This window comes from Benincasa hispida, chromosome 4 (assembly GCF_027475165.1).
Source record: "Benincasa hispida cultivar pf3 chromosome 4, pf3_genome.v1.1, whole genome shotgun sequence".
NCBI classification, from domain to species: domain Eukaryota; kingdom Viridiplantae; phylum Streptophyta; class Magnoliopsida; order Cucurbitales; family Cucurbitaceae; genus Benincasa; species Benincasa hispida.
The window spans coordinates 38,452,975-38,473,740 of record NC_143481.1 but is presented as its reverse complement, the minus strand read 5'-3'; the positions used below and the strand labels follow the sequence as shown (position 1 = coordinate 38,473,740).

Here is a 20,766-nt window from a genome sequence, read left to right as displayed (position 1 = left end):
TAAAATTTTTCTTCATTACAATAGATTGTAATTCTTGAAAAATACTTAATAATGTAGAATAGTTTCTACATGATTGACACTAGACGGTCTATCTCAGTTAGTGTAGTGGGAGACATGAGATGTCATGATTGATACTTATGCTGAACATAGTGGTTTCATCACCATAAGATAAAATTCAATCTCTCAAACTTTGTTACTATTCATAAGATATGAATACTTTATGTAATAAAGCATATTTTCAAAAGTTGTTTGAAAACATTCAACCTTAAATAAGTACAATTAGTATGTGTTAAAATGTTTGACAAATATAAACAATATATTGAGAAATTCAAGATTAATGAATCTAGAATAGAAAGACAAATTATTTTCTCTTATAAGGTACTTGTCTTTAGCAATTAAAATTGAGTGTCATCAATTCTAATACAATGACTAGTACATGTAATTCTCTAAGAGGTAGAGTTAGATTACTTTACCTGTTTGAAGATCTTGCCTTTCATGCAAGATAGTCATTAGACCTTATTAGATAAGACAAAAGACCAAAGAACATGTTTGGCTTACACATTCTGACCCAGGTGGTCTGGTGAATGTAAAAGTCAAACAAACATCGTAAATATGTTGGCAATTGAATTGATGAATATCTAGTGTGTAGTATCTTTATCTAATGCAACTAAAGTCTTTTCTTTGAAGAGTTCAAAGAAGTCAGATTAAAGTTAATCAATTGACAATTCTATCAAGATATTATGATCAGATCATAAAACTATATAAATTTCAATACTATACCTAATTGATAGGAAATGAGATTATATCTCAACTTTTAACATTAGATACAAATTGGATGAAATTAAGGAGAAAAGATGACCTTGTTAGGACTTGGTCATGTTAATGATGAGTATTTTATTAGACATGGTCACATCATTAATAAGTTATACATCATTAACATACTCTAGTGAGGATGTGCAATGAAGATTGCATTGTAAACATTATTCCCTCCAAAATTGTCTTGGAGACAACTTTTGGATATAGAAATGTGGTAAAACTAGTTTACAACATTTCCAGATATGGGTACGTTGAGATGTACATGCTGAAATAAACCCAAGAGGAATATATATATGGGTTGCTCTTGAAGAAAAACCTTTTTTTTTTTTTTTTTTTTTGCAATCTTGAATAAAATAATGTTTGTATGAAAAATATTAATTTTTATAAGGAATGTCGAATAAAGGACTTCAAACATTTACTAAAGTTAAAAGAGGGTTGATATTTTGGTAAAAACAAAAAATTCAAAAAAAATAAATTTAAATTGGTAAATAGACATCTTATGATTTTTAAACAAGTTAAGATGCCTATTATTTATATCATATTTACATTTGTGACATTTTGTTGATTATTTTCTATGTTCTATAAATTTTTCTACGATATAATGGAAATATCGATTCACCTCTCATATCGATATCGAACTCATTGAAACGTAGAAATATCGATGAAAATATCGACATGTCGACAGAAATTTAAACTGTGTCATGAGTTCAAATTTTCCATTGTTATTTTAAAATATAAAATAAAAAATAAGGGTTTACGATAAAGAGTTTAGGTGGCAGCGAGATTTATCGTCTGTTTACCGGTCATGCTGATGTCATCAGACACGGAGAAGCCAGATCTTTGCTTGCGTCATCTAAAAGAGAATCTACACAAGTTGGTACACTATACACTGAAGTGGAGAAAGATTAACTATACACTTTCAAATAAGTTTGATTAGATTATATAATAATACTGATCAAAGAAAAGATTGTATAATAATAATAATTGTTAAAGTTAATTAACGTTTATTTCCATTATTCTTTTTTAATCTTTTTTGTATCTAGTTTTTCTTTTTTAATATTTTTCCTTTTCAATGTCTTTCATTTCTTGGGTTTATTGGTATTATTTGTTATTTCTCTGTATACCAAGTTAATATATTATCAGAGTCTTATAACCTATTAAACTCTAGTCGTCCCAGCCCTGTCCGATCTCTTCCATTACTAAGAGAGTCTAATACATTTAGGTTTTAAATTATCTTTGCATCTGTCACTCATTCTGTTTCATTTTCATCCGCATTTGTGGGTCTTTGTTTTTGTTTTTAGATCTTTCAGGGTTTTTGTTCCGCTTTCAAATTAGTAGTTCTCGAGTTATGTTCTAGATCTCTCTACAAGAATCTTTGTTTTCAGCAAAGAAGTTCTCTATGTTCTACTTCTTTTTGGGTTCTATCTTCAGCTTAGAAATTCTTTGTGTTTTAGTTCTCCATGGTTATCTGTTTCTAACCTAGATTTGTCGTGATTTGATTTGAGAGTTTCTTCAGTTTCTGTCATGAGCATCAGTCGGTCAATTCACAAACTTGAGTTGGTTGTTACTCTACCACCTTGAATTTAAGGAAGGGTGTTAAAGTTAATTAGCGTTTATTCCAATTATTATTTTTCTTGTATTTTTTTTCCTTATCTGGTATTTCCTTTTTAGTTTCTTTTCTTTGTTAGGTGTGTTGGTATCTATTTGTTTGTTATTCCTATGTATTCTAATTAAGCTAATTATTCAATAACAAGATATACAAAATTAACAATAATAATAATAATAATAATAATAAGAGAGTTAAATCGATTACGGGAAGTTATTAATTTTGGACTCAATTTACAAATTAACAATTGCCACTATATTAAAATTTAGGTTATTTAACTTCATACTTAGAAGATTTTGTTTTGTTTCTAAATGTTTAATTTTAGTTCTTATACTTTTATATAAATCACAATCCTAAAATTGTATATTGTTGATTTTTAAAAAGAAAAAAATAATCTTTATTTACATTCTTTTTATAAATTCTAAAAATATATGTACATAAATATGATTTTGTATGATTAAATTTAAGATTTATTAAAAAAACATTCATTAGATTTAATATTTATTGGAAGTGCATGACTAAAAAAATTTAAAAAAAATGGGAGTACATGAAATAAAAAACAAATATATACGAACAAGAATAGTATTTTAAAGGACAATTCTGGATAGTGTCAAATATCTTCAGTATGACTATTTAATCCTATAAGATCAGACTAGTAAAATTGGGCCATATAATAATTGGACCTAAGATAACAAAAGGTAATTGGACCTACGATAACAAAAGGTTTTTGAGAAATTTTCGAGTGCCCTTAGACAATATTGCCGATTTCTATTATACCCCATCTACCGGATAACGTTAAATTTGAACATGCACTTCTTATTCTAGGCATATATCAACATCAATGATTGTAACACTTAACAAAGTACATAAATGATTGACTAATAAATTAAAAATTTATGAATATGATTGTAAAAAAGTTTCAAAAGTAATTGATTGAAAATAAAAATTTTGGAGTATAATTGTAATAAATCTCACTTTATACTTTTTTTTCTTTGGAAAAATTTATAAGTTTATTATTGAAATTAATATTTTTTTTGAAAAATATATACGGGTCTTTATTTGATCTCATTTTTTATTTGTTTCCTATTGTTCATAATGTTACATACTACTCTAAGTTATGAGTTTGGTTTTCATTTTGTCGCTAGATTTCAAAGTATTACAATTTTACCATTGACTTTAGAGTTTTGTTCCTTAATTTTCAAAATTTATAATTACCTTTGTTTCTTAACTAAATATTCATAGTTAATGTCTATTTATTAATTTTTGAAATTTTAAAATTTTAATTAAATTGGTTTCCAATAATATTTATCACTATTAAACTAAATTAAATATTTTTGCCTCATATTTATTTTAAAATTAATTAACTGAAGTTAACCCAAAAAACCATGAGTGAGTATTAATAAAAATGGAGGGTTAAAAAGAGTGAAATATTAAAACTACTAAATAAAAGCTATACTCAAAATTCAAACATATAATTTTTTTAAAAAAAATTATAGACAATGAAATTTTAACTCAAAATTTCCGTAGATGCTAAAACATTTGAGACCAAAATGATATTTGCTTTTTTTTAAAAAAAAAAAAAAAAAGAAGTATTTGAAATTGAACACTGAACCATGGGTTCGGGTTCAGTGAGTAAGCTGTGGCGTCACGTTTCAAGGTTGTGCTTAGGGTTTTGTTGTGAGTTTTATTTTCAGAGTTATACCCCAGATGGCAATATTTTCGTCCATAGTGTGTGATGCCCCACATTTAATTCTTTGATTAATTAATGAATCCTAAAAAATCAAAAAGAAAAAAAAGAAAAAAAAAAGAAATATTGCAATTTAAATGACACGTGGATATATCAAGCTGGTGGAAAATGATTGTATTTGTCTCCACGTGGAATTCAATTTTGATTTAATTCCATAAAAAGCCCTAATTTCCACATCTACTGTATCCAATTCAACTGTCGTTTACCAAAAAGAAAAAAGGGGGGGGGGTGGGAAAAAGAAAAAAGGGGGGGAAAAAAAAAGAAAAAGAAAAGAAAATGTCTCACTTCGGCTGTCGCTCTCATAACACTAACGTCATCAGTGATTCAGCTCCTCGTACGCCGCAACACTTTCACCGCCCATGGTCGTCGCCGTCCAATCATCACGGACCCCTCACAATTATGCCCAAAACTCCCAAATCATTTCAAAATTTTTATCTTTTAATCTTTTCAATTTCTTTGTTTAGCCTATTATCTTCAATAATTCATTTAAATTTCAAGTTGAGAAAATGTCACCAAATTATTGTTTTAATAACCTATTTAGATGGGTACACGTCACTTAAAATAACTATAAATTATTAACTGATAAATCAATAATGAATTGAATTATGTGGACATTAAGTGAAATGTTTATTTTCTTTTCAAATAAAAAAAGTGAAATGTTTATTTATTATTTTAATTTGTATAAAATTATTTTAGAAATGGACATTTTGTTTTTTTTAAATTAAGATATCAAACATTTTAAATTTGGATCAAAATTAAAAAGGTAATGATGACGATTTTGTATATTTATTATTATTATTATTTAAAAAAAAAAAAAAAAAAAGATTAAGTACAACTTCCATATAGTCCTTTTTAGATATAATAAAAAGAAAGATTGTTTTATAAAAGAAAACTACTAATGACAGAATTTTGTTGGATGCAGTTTGAGATGGTTGGTTCAGCCTAATTTTTTTTTTTCTTTTAATAATGTAGGTTTGTAAGTTTGAATTTTCGATGACTCCGATGGTCGGGAGTAGCTTATTGTGTGGCTTTTTCCGACTACCTGTTGACTTCAATCAGCTGGCGCTTGGTCAGACTGGACGTGGACAGGGATGGCTCTGAAGGGATCCTCCCCACTTTACTTCCATTAACGGCCGATATCTTCCAAATTAAATTCTCACAAACCAATTAAAGTAAACAATCTTCAAAAAGTCAAATTTTACAGCCTCAATATATGATTGGGATAAATCTTTTTTATGTTTAGTTTTTTTTTTAATATTTCAAAAGGTTTTTAACCATTAAATTTTGGATTTTATTTTAATTTAATCATTAAATTCTAAAATTTACTAGTTTACAATTTTGATGTTAGTGTCCATTGATTAATTTAAAATAATTATGAAATCACATTTTAAAATTAATTTTAGTGAACCTTAATTAATTATAATTCTTTTAGTTCTTCTAAATAAATTAATAGATATTAAATACAAAAGATTGAAACTAAGTATTTAGTAAAAAATCGAGACTAAAAGTGAATCTTTAAACGCTCTAAGACCAAATTGAAATAAAATTCAAACTTCGACAATAAATTTATAGCATTTTGAAACATATGGACTAAATTGAAATCAAACTAAAAATTTGAAAACTAAAAGTGTAATATTTTAAAATCTAGAAACCAAATGAAAACTAACCCGGAACTTAAAGAATCGAAATGTTACTTTTTTTTTCTTTTTTTTTTAATACCATTTCATCATCAACCAAAATCTTCATAGATTAATTAGAATCCATTAACGTTGGACTCAAATTCAAAGAGCTTATTTTGGAATTTATTTTATATATTAAATATTAATTATTGACCGTTTGCAAAACTGCGATAGAAATGTAGATCTTTCCCTTGAACAGATAATCTCACTCTTGAGGTATGTAATCGTTACCCTACACACAGCAAACTATTTCTTTGATATCTAATGGTGACTTGGGCATCATAGTGTATCGAGCATCGCATCGTATCCACGTAAGTAGTTTGACGTGTGGGTATCAAGTAGAGGACTCGACTTGTCCAACCGATCTATTCTCCATCTTTATCCCCGCTCCTCATTTCATTCTCCATTCTTAGGAAATTCTCCACGGGGATCGGAGTAGGGATTCTCGTGGAGAATTTGCGAGGATCGGGTTCCCCACGGGAATTTTGGTTAGTTTTACATGACAATTTGAATTAAAAGATAAATTACTCAAATTTTGGCCTAAAAAGGCTAATTAATTTTTTTAGTAGAAAGTAATAAATATAAATCAAATTATTCACATATATAATCTAAATTTAAATATTCAATTTAAACATATTCATTATCTTTCCCAATAAATAATAAAATTTGAAATTTAAATATAATATTTCTATAATAATAATAATAATAATAATAACATAACATTAGATAACTATACTAAATAAATATATAGAAGCTAATCAAGGCGGAGATGGGGAACACAACGGCGGTGGCGGGGATGGGGAATGCATTCTCCGTCCCCGTTTAGCTCAGAAATTTTTCCCCCCATTCCCCACCTAATCAGAAAATTTCCGCCTCGTTCGAGGCGGGGCCCACGGAGTCCCATTCCCGTGAGAAAATTGGACATCTCTATCCGTGATTGACAAGTTAGATACACATACATCAACCTATAGTATTAATATATGACAAAAAAAGCACATCAAATTTAAATTAGGGGTTGTAGAAAGGAACATTGTGACACAAAGAATTAGTAATTAAGAGAGAGTACGCTTTGATATCCTTCATCTACAACATGTATGAGTAATTTATGGTTTTATTATCATCGAATAGGAGAAGTATGACAAAAATTAATAACAATACCCTTCTTAACCAAGGGAGAAAAGTGCCAATGAGCATTACTGATTCAAATTCACACATTGAATTATTACACGTGTGAATAGTTTTTTTTTCCTCTTTTTTTGTTGTCCTTCTCTTTTTATCTTGTTCTCTCACGGGTCTGTTTATTCAATAAGATGATCAAGCTCATAAATCTCGGAGAAAAATGGTCCTAGAATTTCGATCTAATTTTTATTTGATCTCTAAAGTTAAAAATGTTACACATTTAATTTTTTAAGTTTTAAGTTTAGTTTCAACTTAGTTCCTAAATTTTCAATTTTACATTATTAACTTGAATTTTTTCTTAAATACTCACTTTCAGTCATTTTATTAATGTCTATTAATTAATTAAAAATAATTATAAAGTAAAAACTTAAATTTAAATTTGATATCAACAGTGAAATTTAATTAGTTATAATTATTTTAAATATTTTAAATTAATTAATATAAAGATGAAAAGTAAATATTTAATAAAAAATCGATGGTTATAAAGTCTAAATATCGAAACATAGTAACCAAATTTAAAAAAACTCAAATCTCAATGATATAATTGTAATATTTTGAAACATAGAGAAACTAAATTGAAATAAAAAATTAAAATTTACGGACCAAACGTGTAATATTTTCAAATCCAGAAACTAGATTCGATGTGTAGGACCAAAAAGTACTTTTCCCTAAATCTTTATTATTTCTGTTTTTAGTTATTTTCTTCCAAGTCCTACATGACAATGGTTTGTTAGTCTAGTTATGATTCTGTTGTAAAGATAAAATTGGTTATTCTAGAGTTACTTGTATAATTGCATTCTCTCCTCTATATTTATTTGATTTATAATTGGGATCACGAAGTTAGAGCTGGGACCAAATAAAGATATGACAATTTTAAATATTTTGCGTTTTCTTTTCTTTATCTTATTTCATTTTTCTTATTTGTATTGTCACTGTTTTCTAAAATCTCCCCACTCAATGAGAGATGAAGCTCATAAATCTGTATTATTATATTTCTTTGTTTTTATATATTCTCTTTCATAATTTTATTGCGTTGTTACATTTTCTTATTCCAGAGTTTCTTTCATTCTCTTTTCTTTTGTATATATTTTTTCCGATCTTCCTAATTGGTTGAATGGAGATAAAGAGACGAACGAAAGTGTTATAAAATCCGCAATTAAAGATAGATAAAAATAAATATAAACAGTAGAGAATCAACACAAAGATTTACGTAGTTCCTAATAGTATGTTAGTTACGTCTATGAGTAGAGGGAGAGAGTATTTTATTATTATAAAGAAAATTTCAAATTATATAGATTCAGAGAGGCGCCTATTTCAAAGTGTCATGTAATAGATTCAAGGCATTTCAATAGAAAGATAAACCAAATGGAATGTTAAGAATCGACAACCAAAGATAAACAGAAAAAATGTGAAGCAAAAACAAAAGAGAATAGTTCACTAACAATGTGTTAGCTATATTCACAGGCATAGGGAGAGCAATTTATTATTAGAGAGAATTATTTAAAATACAAAGTAAAAATGTCTTTAGAGTTAGAAAGTTTATATAGCGCATTTATCTAAATCCTAAATCGTATATAATATAAATATGTCAAATATAAATTTAGGAAGATCTTGTATTTGAACATTAAACATATAGAATGATGTAGACCCAAAATTTAATACCGAAAAAGTACTTTTATCTCAACAAATGAATGATTGAACAATTTTACCAAATGAATGAAGAAAATATGGATCTTCCGTAATATAATTGCTTTATTTGACCTTTGAAAAACAATTTAAGATAATGGACCCTAAATTGATATCAAGATATGAGTCAAATTTTGAACTGTATGGAGGCGAAAAATCTTTTAATTTATGTTGTCGGAAGGCCGGTACACACTCCCTCCTCTGGCCGACTTCCGATCAGTCACCTTTCAAAATTGGTCCTTCATCATCGCCTCCATCCATCAACCTCTTTATTACCACTAAAACCAAAAACTTCTTACTACTTAAAATGGAAACACTTTCTCGCAGACATCTATCGCATTTGAAATTCCGAATCAAGGTCGGCTCCTTCAAACTTCAAACGCATAAGCACTTCCATCACTACTTCACCTTGTACTTTTTCATAAAATAAAATATAATAATAATTAAATGAAGGTCTAAATTCCATTTTAGCCCTCTAATAACTTAAAAAAAAAAAAAAAATCATTTTCATGCTAATTACAATTATTTTCTTTTTTTAACAAATTGATTATGTAGCTTTTGAGCGTGACTTTAAGCCAAATATTGGTTTAGGGACAATTCTTGGATGAGCGAGTAGATATATTTGATAAAAAATTTAATTTGTTCCATTTTCGTTTTAATATTTCCATGGAAATTTTAGTTAATTAGTGAGGAACAAACTCATTTATCTTAACATTTTTTTTTTCAAAAGTATTGTAACTAAAGTATGAGGTGAGAAATCGAACCTCTGACCTCAAAATCGATAGTAGAAGCACTATATCAGTTGAGTCATGCTCATGTTAGCAATATCTTTCGTATCTCTTTAATTGCTCTTTGGTCTACTGATCAATATATACTTTGTCAATGATATAGATCTTCTACTTTTATATAACTCTCTTTTCCCTTGTGTTTCTTGTATATAGTTTAATAAAGTATCATCTTTCCCAAAAAAAAAAGAAAATTGAAAGTTCCAAGAAATTGAAAAACAAAATGGAAAATTTTGGCTAAATTTGAACATAATTGTTGAGTAACTAAGACATATTTGATAGACAATTTTGAAAACAATGGATTGAGTACAATAATGTTGTATTTATAATCTTAGATATGTGTTTAGTAGTATATTCAGAAGTTTGATTCTCACTTAAATAGTCATTTAAAATTGGTTTGATAATATATATCAATCAATAATATTACGAATTATATTTATCCACTTTGAATTTTGTTAAAAAAACATGTATAACTATTACTTTATAATTGATTACATTATCCCTAATGAATTGAGTTATAATATGAATGGAAAATTTGATCACATACTCCAAAAACACTATTAAAAAAACACACTTTAGAATTCAAATTGTCCAACACATAGGCTTATACATAAGACATGTACTCTTTTTTCGTTACATCCTTTTTAGGAAAAAAAAAACCCTAATCAGGACATTATAATTTATATCCATCTCTAGAAATGATTATTATTATTGCAAAAAGAAATACTGAGTCGAAATTATGATGATGATTATTATTAGGCAACGTGCCCTAAAGGAGGAGGAAACCAGCAGCTGAACCGCGTTTGAGTAAACTGATAGCCTCCGGAAGCTGCCACGTGTAATTTTCTTTTTTGAACGTCCACTCTCAAGTTTGAACACGTAAAAAAAAGGGAAAAAGGGCAAAAGAAAATATTGGTCCACTCACCCAAGTCCTTCCCATATATATATGAATCTGCCCCCACTCCAATCCAGGTCAAACAACTACACATCCATTATTCCACTCTCACAATGAACAATAACGATCCCAACCTCTCCCAAACATCCGACGCCGGTGACACCAAGTACAGAGGAGTACGGCGGCGCAAATGGGGTAAATGGGTTGCCGAAATCCGTCTCCCCAATAGCCGAGACCGTATTTGGCTCGGTTCTTACGACTCACCCGAGAAGGCGGCTCGAGCGTTTGACGCTGCTCTTTTCTGCCTCCGTGGACCTCACGCCAAGTTTAACTTCCCTGACCAACCACTGCCCGACATTGTCAACGCTCATTCCCTTACTGCCCATCAGATTCAAGAGTTGGCTGCTAAGTTTGCTAATGAATATCATCAAAACGACGTCGTACCTCCTGATCCACCTACTGAGGAGGACAAATGTAGAAATTCACCTTCCTCTTCCAATACTAATATGGATTGGTCTTTCCTTGATGCCATTCATAACGAAGACCCAGCTCCTGATTCTTCTTCCTCTTCCAATTTCTTTCCTTTTTACAATGACCATTTTGATAATATCTTAACCAATGATTTTTATCAATCCACCAACAGCAACGACTTTTACGACGCCGTTTCGGGTGATGATGACACTTTCTCCAATCAACCCTTTCTTTGGAATTTTTAAATCCATTTTAAAAAAAAAATCATCATCATCATCATTATATTATCAATTAATTATTTAGCAAAAGGGATACCTATTTATATTTTTTTGGGGGGAGCTAAGAAAATCAAATTAAAACCACCCTTATTAATCTATTCTCCGCAAGTTCTACGTAAAAGAACCTTTATTTTTGAAGTTTAGGGTTCTTTTATTTCCGGGGAAAGGAAGAGAAATAAAGATTCTTTTTTTTTTTCCTCATCTTTTTTGAGTCAAGAATTTGAGTATGTTTTTTATGGCTTTGATACTGTGTATTGTTGCAATAAGTATATGTTATAATATATATATATATATTTAGACAGAAGATATATAGTGTGTGTTATATTCTTCTGTCTCTTTTAGCAAGTTGGTACGTCTCTCTTATCTTCAGTTTGTGGTTGGTATTTTTAAAACGTGGGGATTTTCATGTTCACAAAAGGTGAAGTTTGTGGGTGATAATAATGAAAAAAGAGGGGGAGAAGGGGACAGATGTTCCCCAAAAATAGTGACATAGTTGAAAACCAAAGCACCATCTCCATCTGAGAGAGAAATATCCTTCCAAAACCTGGAAAACCCCCCATTTTGTTGTCCATTGACATTAAAATTGCTGCATTTCCGGTGTAGAAAGTGAGATACAACGACGAGTATAACTTTAATGTATTTTTACAACGATATGATATGGTTCATTTTTAATCCGATTGAATAGATGTATAACGAAAACACTTTTCTATATTTATTATTATTATTATTACAAAATGATAATAATACCTAGTGGAATGAAACTTTATCCAATAATTGTTAGACAACCATATTCTACAAGAAGTTGGAACTACACATTGGTCAAACAAAATATATATATCATTTTGATACTTTAAAACTTTGGGATTTATTCCACTTGAACCCCAAAATTTCTTAGTGGATGTGTTAATTAAAATCTTAAACTTACCTAAATGAATCCATTTTACTTCTTCGCTAGATTTTTTTTTAAAAAAAAATCTTTAATACACGTATCATTTTTACATGCGTATAAGACTCTTTAAATGTATGAATGAATTTACGTGCAAACTACAAACACTAGAAAGAGCTTAAAATCAAATGGATAGTAACATCTTTTTAATCAACATGAGTATGATTGTTCATATTCTCGCCTTTTCCATTTTTCAACTTATTTAGGAAGAATTATTCTACTTTTCTATTCTTTTGACTTATTATGGAAGAATTGCCGTAGTATGGTATTTAGTGATGAAGTAATTTTTGCTAAATCTATTTCATCCAAAAAAAAAAACAATAGTCACTAAAAGTTTTTGTGCCATTGTGTTAATAAACGTTGCAATGGCAACGAAACTCTAAGAAAAATATCGCGACTAAATCTCATTTTGTCACAAAGGCTTGCAACCAAAGCTCACTTCATCGCAATGCAGGCTTGTAGCTAAAGTCCATTTCATCACAAATTTTCAAATCGAGCGCCTAAATGTCCTACCCAATTAATTGGGCGTCAAAATTAGTTTTCATCACTTATTGCTATGACTTATATGTAGCAAGCTTAATACAATGATGTGATTGTTCATCACATGTCGACTGCAACAATTTCATTCATCCGCACAACGACTTATTATTTGTTTGTTGTATAGGTAGAGATGAAATGTGTATTTTCTCGCAAAAAATATGATGATATTGATAATCTCTGTATTCGTCACTAAAAGTCATATTTCTTATAGTGATAGATACACACGTATATATACACACATATACACGTATATATACACACATATACATGTATATATACACACATACATGTATACGCATGCAGGCACACACATACACATGTATACATGTATATACAAACATGCACACGTATATACATGTATATATACACACATACATGTAAACACATGCATGCACACCCACATACATATGTATACATGTATATATAAATACACACTCATATATATGTGTATATACACATATATGTACATATATGCACATGCATGCGCCCTTACATACATGGAGTCACACACACTTGCTACTAAAACGCTGTGTTTGATACTGTTGAAACAAATTGCACACATACTATTAAAGCTTTGGCAATTAAGTGCATAGATGTGAATTTAAGGGGCCGTTTGGTTCAAGGTTTTATAGATGTTTGAGAATAAAGTATATGAGAATAGGATGTATGAAAAAATAAGATGTGTGATACTGTGTTTGGTTATGTATGAGAATGCGAAAGGAATGTGGGAATGTATTATATTTTATGCAATTAAAAAGTATAAAATTAATTTTTGTTTATTATTTTATTTTTATTACATTAAATTATTAAATTAATTTTAAACCATTAAAATTTAATTAAATTTACCCACTCACCCTCTAGTTTAATATATTTATTATCAATTAAATTTTTTATATAGCACATTTATATTATCATTTTTTATTAAAAAACTATTGATAATTAATTTAAATATCTATTTTATTTCTTTCTTTTTATGTAGTTTTGTTAATTGAAGAGTTAACTAACTAATTGTTTAATGTCAATTATAAGCCTTATGTATATACAAAAGAAGTTGATATGAATTAATTGATTTTAAATAATCAAATAATTTTTTAATTTAAAAAAATAACTATAATTATAGATTAAAGCTAGATTGTTTAATTGAAAAAAAATTAACTTATTTTGTTATTAGTTAGTTAATTCATATTTTTTTAAGGCTAATCAATAATTTTAATAAATAATTTATGATATCAACATATATTACCAATAAAAAGAGATTTAATGAAATATATTTATGGTTAATCATATTTTTAAAAAAAGATTATGATTTTTCATATTAATTCATAATAACATAATAAATTATTATATTAACATTATTATTAATAAAATTAATTATATATGTCAATTATAGATTTAATTTAAAAATATTTATAGAAATTAAATAAATTAAACAATATAAAGAAAGAAATAAAACAAATAAAATAAAAAAGTAAAAGAGAGATTGGGCGGTTATGAAAAAACTTCATGGGTGAGAATATAAAATACCTTGGAATAAGATATTTTCATTCCCAACGTTAAAAACTTGTAATAAGCATGCTGATAAAATATTATTTCCCATTCTCACCTCTTATTCCTATGAACCAAATGGTCTCTAAGGAATATTCGAATTTTAAAGAAACTCGTGTACATAGTATACAAATTTCCGACTTCCAAGTTGGTAATGAAACTCAGGTACACGAATTCCCTTAAAAAAAAGAGAAAAAAAGAACTTTCATTCTTAAGTTAATACACTTTTTTAGGTTAACATTAGTACTAAGAAACCTTTAGCGTTTTGGAGATTTGAATATAAGTTTTAAAGTTTTATTTTCTGTATTTAGAATTTAAATTTTAGAAGTTCCCCCTATACTTGAGGTTTGAATTTTATTGTACATCACACAATTTTTGCAAAGCTAAGAAAGAAATTAGGAGAGACGAAGATTTAGGGCTGAATCAAATTTGAAAGATTTCTTTTGAATGAAAATCTAGGAGGGAATCTTAGACTCTTAGTAAAAGGAGTTGACTGTTATTTTCATGGACCAAATTTTGGTGAGTGTGTTATGAATTTGTGATGAATTAAATTTAAAAGTTATGGTTTTGTTTTTCAAAGTGATACAAAATTTTATATTATGAGGTTAGGACCACAAACCCATGTAGTATATGCACCCGTTAGATGTACATCCTGTAAATTTTATACACGGTACCTGTTCATACGCGGTTCTCAATTTAGTTTTAATCATGTATCATGTGCACAATTCATTTATAAATTCATGGTTATCTCCACGATTTACCTACCTTATTTTTAGAATAGTTTTCAGTTCGTCATATTTTTTTCATTATTTATTTAAATAACATTATTTGTTTTTAAAAATAACTATTGGGCACCTAGGTTTCAATTTTTTAAACTTGTACTTTCTTGTTTAAACCAATGCCCATTTCGATATAGGGCATTAACTTTTAGTTAATTAAATTAAAATTATTATGTTGTAAAACATTAAAATTAATTTTAATATTTATGAAAAATTAGTGAAAACTAATTATAATTAATGAGTAGACATTAACTATTAGAAGCAAAAATCATGAAAAGTCAAACTTAAAAAGTGTAGATCTTGAAGTTTAAAGATCGAATGAAAATCAAACTCAAAACTTAAAGTTAAAAGATTAAAAATGTAACATTGTCCACGAATAAAAGCATAACCTATCGAGAACTAGGGATAAAATGGAACTATAATACCCCACAAAACCTTTCTCTTTTTTTGGGGCGGGGGCTTTGGTGGGTAGAGTTTCTTATTCTAACACATTTCAAAGGGTACATTATTACAGTCTTAGTATATGACTTATTCTAACAAAATGGGGGCTAGCTTCTGAAAGTTGACTAAAGACCAATGAGGTGTTTGGGGAAGTAAGTCGTTAAAAACGTGGGGAATAGTATAATATATACAATTACATCATATGATATATGAATATAAAATAATCCAATTGGTTGTAATTATAAAAGAAATTGGATATGAATAATCATAATGAAGATGGAGAATGAATTGAAATTGGAAATGAGGTCCAGGTTGGGCGGATAGGCAATTAATACAACATCGCCTTCTATAGAATTAAACGCCTGATACTGCCTAGCGCCGCCGTACTGCTATGCGCTGGCCAAGCCAATGAATAGCACCGCCCACGTTGTCCCGCTTTTACAAACCCTAGCAACCTTTTTTTTCCTTCTAAAAGTTTAAAACAATTTGTTTTCAATAAAGCTTAATTAGTCCTCTTTTATTAATCATTTTATTTTTTTATTTTTATTTTTAAAAGTTTAAGTCTATAGACACAACACTATCATCTCTATTTTTTTTTTAATCTTTCATCAAAGGTTTAAAAAATTAGATTATTGTACCTAACAAATATGCAAGTTATGGTAAAAAATATGGATGAAATAAGCTTAATTTTTTTTAAAAAAAACTAAAAACTTAATGACTACCAAACGAGACCTTAGATATTCGTGTTAGTTTAATAAGCTGATTGTGTCTTGGTTTTAAGTTTTTTTTTAAAACAATGATTAGCAATTAATTCCATGCTCCTTCTTTTTTACCTATAAAAATAAAATAATAATAACAACAACAAAATTACTTTTTTAAAAAATTATATGTCAATTTTTCATTCAGTTCTCTGTACTACATACGTACATTCTTAAATTTTAAAAAATATGTGCATTTAGCCCCACATGTTTTAAATTGCTCATTTTAGTCTTTAAGATTTTTTTAATAAATTTAAAAAAGGTCTCTCTTCCATTAAATTCAAATTAAAAAAATGATGATGGATGACATCGTAAAATGATTTGGAACACATCAAAGTTATGAAACAAATTGAAAATGAAAGTATAGGGACTAAGGTTGGCATTGTGTTAGGTGTGTCAAAAACCATTTGAAAAAATTCTTAACAGTTTTTTTGCGTTTGGTAAAACAAATTTATTAAAATTCATTTTTAAGAACACATTAATTTTATGTTGGTTTTAAAAATAATATCATTTTAAAAACACATTAATTTTATGTTGGCTTTAAAAATAATATCGTTCTAGCTTTTAGATATTTATAAAATCAGGTAGAATTTTTAGTTAAGATTTATTTTTCAATTTTATACTTTAAAAAGAAGATTTATTTTATATATTTATCTATTTCTCACCTAATCAAATTTAATTTCAATTTTTCATTAGTTAAATGCATATATTTTTTTTAAAATCCCATATTAATTTTTTAAAAATAAAACTATTTTCCTTAATATTTAAAAATTAACCTACAACAAATAAAATTTATCATATTACACAATTATTTAAAATTTTAAATTATAAAAAAAAATTTAAAAAAAAGTTGATTATAAGTCTATTTTAGTTATTATATCTAAAATAAGATTTTTTTATATTTATTTACCAAACACTGTAACATACTTTTCGAAATTTACCAAACACTATTTTACTTATTTTAACCGTTGATTTTTCTAAAAGCATAGTTGTCAGCAATTATTTTAAAAGCTACTACAATTCAAAACCAAAATTTATGGATTAAATTATTATTTTCAGAGCAAGAGGTGTTCTTTTTAACAATTTGATTAAAATTATATTAGACAAATTTTAAAAAATCGACAAGAGGAATAACAGATTTTAACGTTTAATTTGAAAAATAGCAAAAACATTTTCAAATTGAATTAAACATTAACTACTAAACGTCATAAATACTCTCAAAATCAACCAACTACATATTATTGAATCACATTATGTACGATCTTGAATGAGCTTCAACACATGGCAAAATAAGTTAAAAATTAAAGAGAAAAACAACCTACCCATCGCAAGCAGTTGTACCTCCCCTTTCCAAAGTTTGTATTCTTGAAACAATAAATCTTCCATTCTCTAGCTACCCATTGAAGCCATTTGAGTGTGAAGGATAAAGAGATGTGTTGAGGAGAGGAGGAGAAGGATGAAGGAGATGAGACTACCCATATTCAGTGTCCATCATCAACTCAACTTTGTGTGGAGCTATTCTTCATTGGATAGTACGTGGATCTTCCAAGTTTTCTACTTCTTCATCTTCCATCAATAACAATATCCCAAATCAAATCACCTTCTTTCGCCTTGTATTCTTTGTGTGAATCTATTCTAAAGTGACACCCCTTCCCTAATTTTAAGGATATAAGATTAAGACTCATTCATAATTACCGTCTTACTATGGAAATTGAAATTTTAATTAAATGCACTAAATGAGGAACGAAATAGACTTTAAAAACACATAAAAGAAAAAAGTGAGAGAGAAGATGAATAAGCAAGGGAAGGATTTATCTTACCTATGTTATATATTCTAAACTTTAAATATTTTTTTCTTAAAAAAAAAAAAAAAAACTGAATAATTAGTGTCTCCTATAATATTCTTTGGATGAATTGGGTAGTGACAATGTATGGTAAAAGAGAAGAAAATAAGAAAACGAGAATCAGTGAATGGTAATCCAAGATTACACCGTATTTATTGAATCCTTGATTTAAGGTTGTCAACATAAAAGGATTATAATACAAATACATGTTATACACAACCTAGTTGGGATGTGGAATATACAAGCGTGAAGTGAAGAGTAATTACACGGTAACTAAAACAATAAATAAAATGCCTATCTAAATTATAATAAAGATTATAACTATAAGATACCTCGAGAGGAAACACAACTTATTCTTGATTAGAAAAAACAAAACTTCAAATAAGCAAGATAAATATAAAAAGTAAAATAATAATAATAATAATAAAAGCTATTTGAAAGAAAAGATTGGAAGATAATGAGATTTTAAAAATCCGATTTATATTTTAAGATTAAAAAAATTAGAGTCCAAAAGTCTCCATAGGGCGGCTCGAGATCATATGAGGCCTTAGGCAAAACTTTGATAGAAGGGCCTTCATATATAAAATATTCTTTAAATTTTATTTTTTCTTATTTTTTGAGATGCAAAATTATATATTAAATTTTGATAATCTAACTTTATTAATATTTACCTTTTCAATGGGCAATATGGTCAATCTATTTAATCTTTCTTGCAACATAGTCGATCTTAAATAAGATTTAGTTAATTTTAATTTTGAAAAGCTTCTTTAAGCAACCGTGTTACTAGTATTGTTAATAATATTATATGAGCAATATATGCATTTGGAAAAACATTTGTCTTTTCTGTATAATTTAATATTTTATTAGGACAATCAACTTCATTTTGCAAAACTTCTCTTAATATTTTTAATTCAAAAAATAAATCTAAACCATTAATGTCAGAAAAATGTATCATGGTTTAATGTATTTTCAAGATTAATACATTATCTTTTCAAATTATCATTATCTAATGACTTTAAACATTTCATATCAAATAAGAAGTTAGAGATATTTTCGTATACTTGAAATTGTTCAAATCTATTTTTAAGTGAAATTGCTTGATATATAATATAATAAAAGTAATCAATTATAAAAGAATCTTCAGGTGATCGTGTTTCTTCAATGTCAACATTCTCATCAAATTATTTTTTTCTTTGAATCATTCTTTTTTCACGAAATATTGGTCATATTTCCATATCATTTGCAATTTCTTTAACTGAAATCATAGCATCTATGAAACCATTTTCTCTATATTTTTTTGAAAATGAAACTAAGTCTTTCAAGTTATCTAAAGCAACATCAATATGCATATCTTTATGTTGTAGGACTCACTAAATTTACAGGAAATAAGATATCAGTATATAATCACGCCTTACATAAGAATTCAAAATTTTCAAATTCATAAGTAGCTAAACAATTAACTTCACTTTTCACTTTAGGATGTTCACTATAGTTTCTCTTAGTTTTAGTAAAACATCCCTTAGTTGAGTTGCTTGAAATCTTATTGATTTAACACTTTCAATTTGATTTTTCCATCGTGTTTGTGACAATGGTTTGATAGTCAAATTGGTTGTGTGATCTAGTAAAAGTTTCCACCATTTTGTAAAATAGTCAATTTTCTATCATGTTTGTCGCCATTAGATAATTTTTTAGTATAATGAATATTAGAAAAATGTCTAGAATTCTCATCTTTTGGAAAAGTTAAATAACTTTCTTAAATGGAACCTTTTTCTACCAATAAGTCAATTAATTTAGAATCAATATTTTTCCATCTTCGTGGATCATATATATTATATTCAACATGCATCATACATGTCTCATTATCATTACTAATATCATCATTGTTTTCTCTTTTTTCACTTTCCTTCCCGCTCTCTAGTTTTTCTTTTTCATTCACGTTTATTTGATTACATGCTTCATTTTCAACCATACAATTACATACAATTTTTGTTTCATATTTTGATTTGTCTATACTTATCATTTCTTCTATTATTTCATTAGTTTTATTACTTTTACTTCCAATAACATATTTATCGAGAGCACATTTTGAGATTTAATCAATTTATCTAGTCTTCTTTTCTTCTTGAGCTTTTCATATCCAAACTCATATTTTTTAGTATACATATTGATATTTTGAGGAGACGTTTGGGGCAAAGAGTGGGTTATTATAGTCTGTGGGTTATAATAAACTGTGTGTTGTTATAGTTTGTGTTTGTGGTGGAGACTAAGTTTGGTTTATAATAGTCTATGTTTGGGGTGTATTTTAGTCTGTGTTATAATAGTCTTGGAGTGCATGTTATTACAGTCTTAATTATAACAGACTGAAATTTGAATGTAAGTAATTTTAGACCGTGTGTAATTTTTTTCTACTATTATTTTTTATGATACAAATAATTATGTATATAAAATATCATATTTTGAAAATATAATTTAAACTATATGTTCCACCAATTTATACAAAATTAATTGGATTTTAATTTATGTTAAAAGCTAACCATTTCACTCTTATTCATCTCCCTTATTGATAAGATTGTGCAAAAGGCAACATGCCATGATGGTTCGACATTGGATTTGCACTGGGTAATATGATTTTCCTCGTAAGATTGCCCATCTACCCTTTAACAACCCGAACGCTCTCTCAATGACATTTTGTGTAGAAGAATGCTTCATGTTAAAGAATTCTCGTGGAGTTGTAGGTGCATTACCTCCTCCATGCTACTCTGAAAGATGAT

At 27.7% G+C, this 20,766-nt stretch overlaps 1 pseudogene across 1 annotated transcript; it reads left to right on the top strand.

The window, feature by feature from the left end:
• Positions 1–10,263: 10,263 nt before the first annotated feature.
• LOC120076686 (ethylene-responsive transcription factor ERF018 pseudogene) lies at positions 10,264–11,487 on the top strand (annotated as a pseudogene). Its single transcript, XR_016529294.1, has one exon. The product of XR_016529294.1 is annotated as an ethylene-responsive transcription factor ERF018 pseudogene (transcript).
• The last annotated feature ends 9,279 nt before the right edge of the window (positions 11,488–20,766 follow it).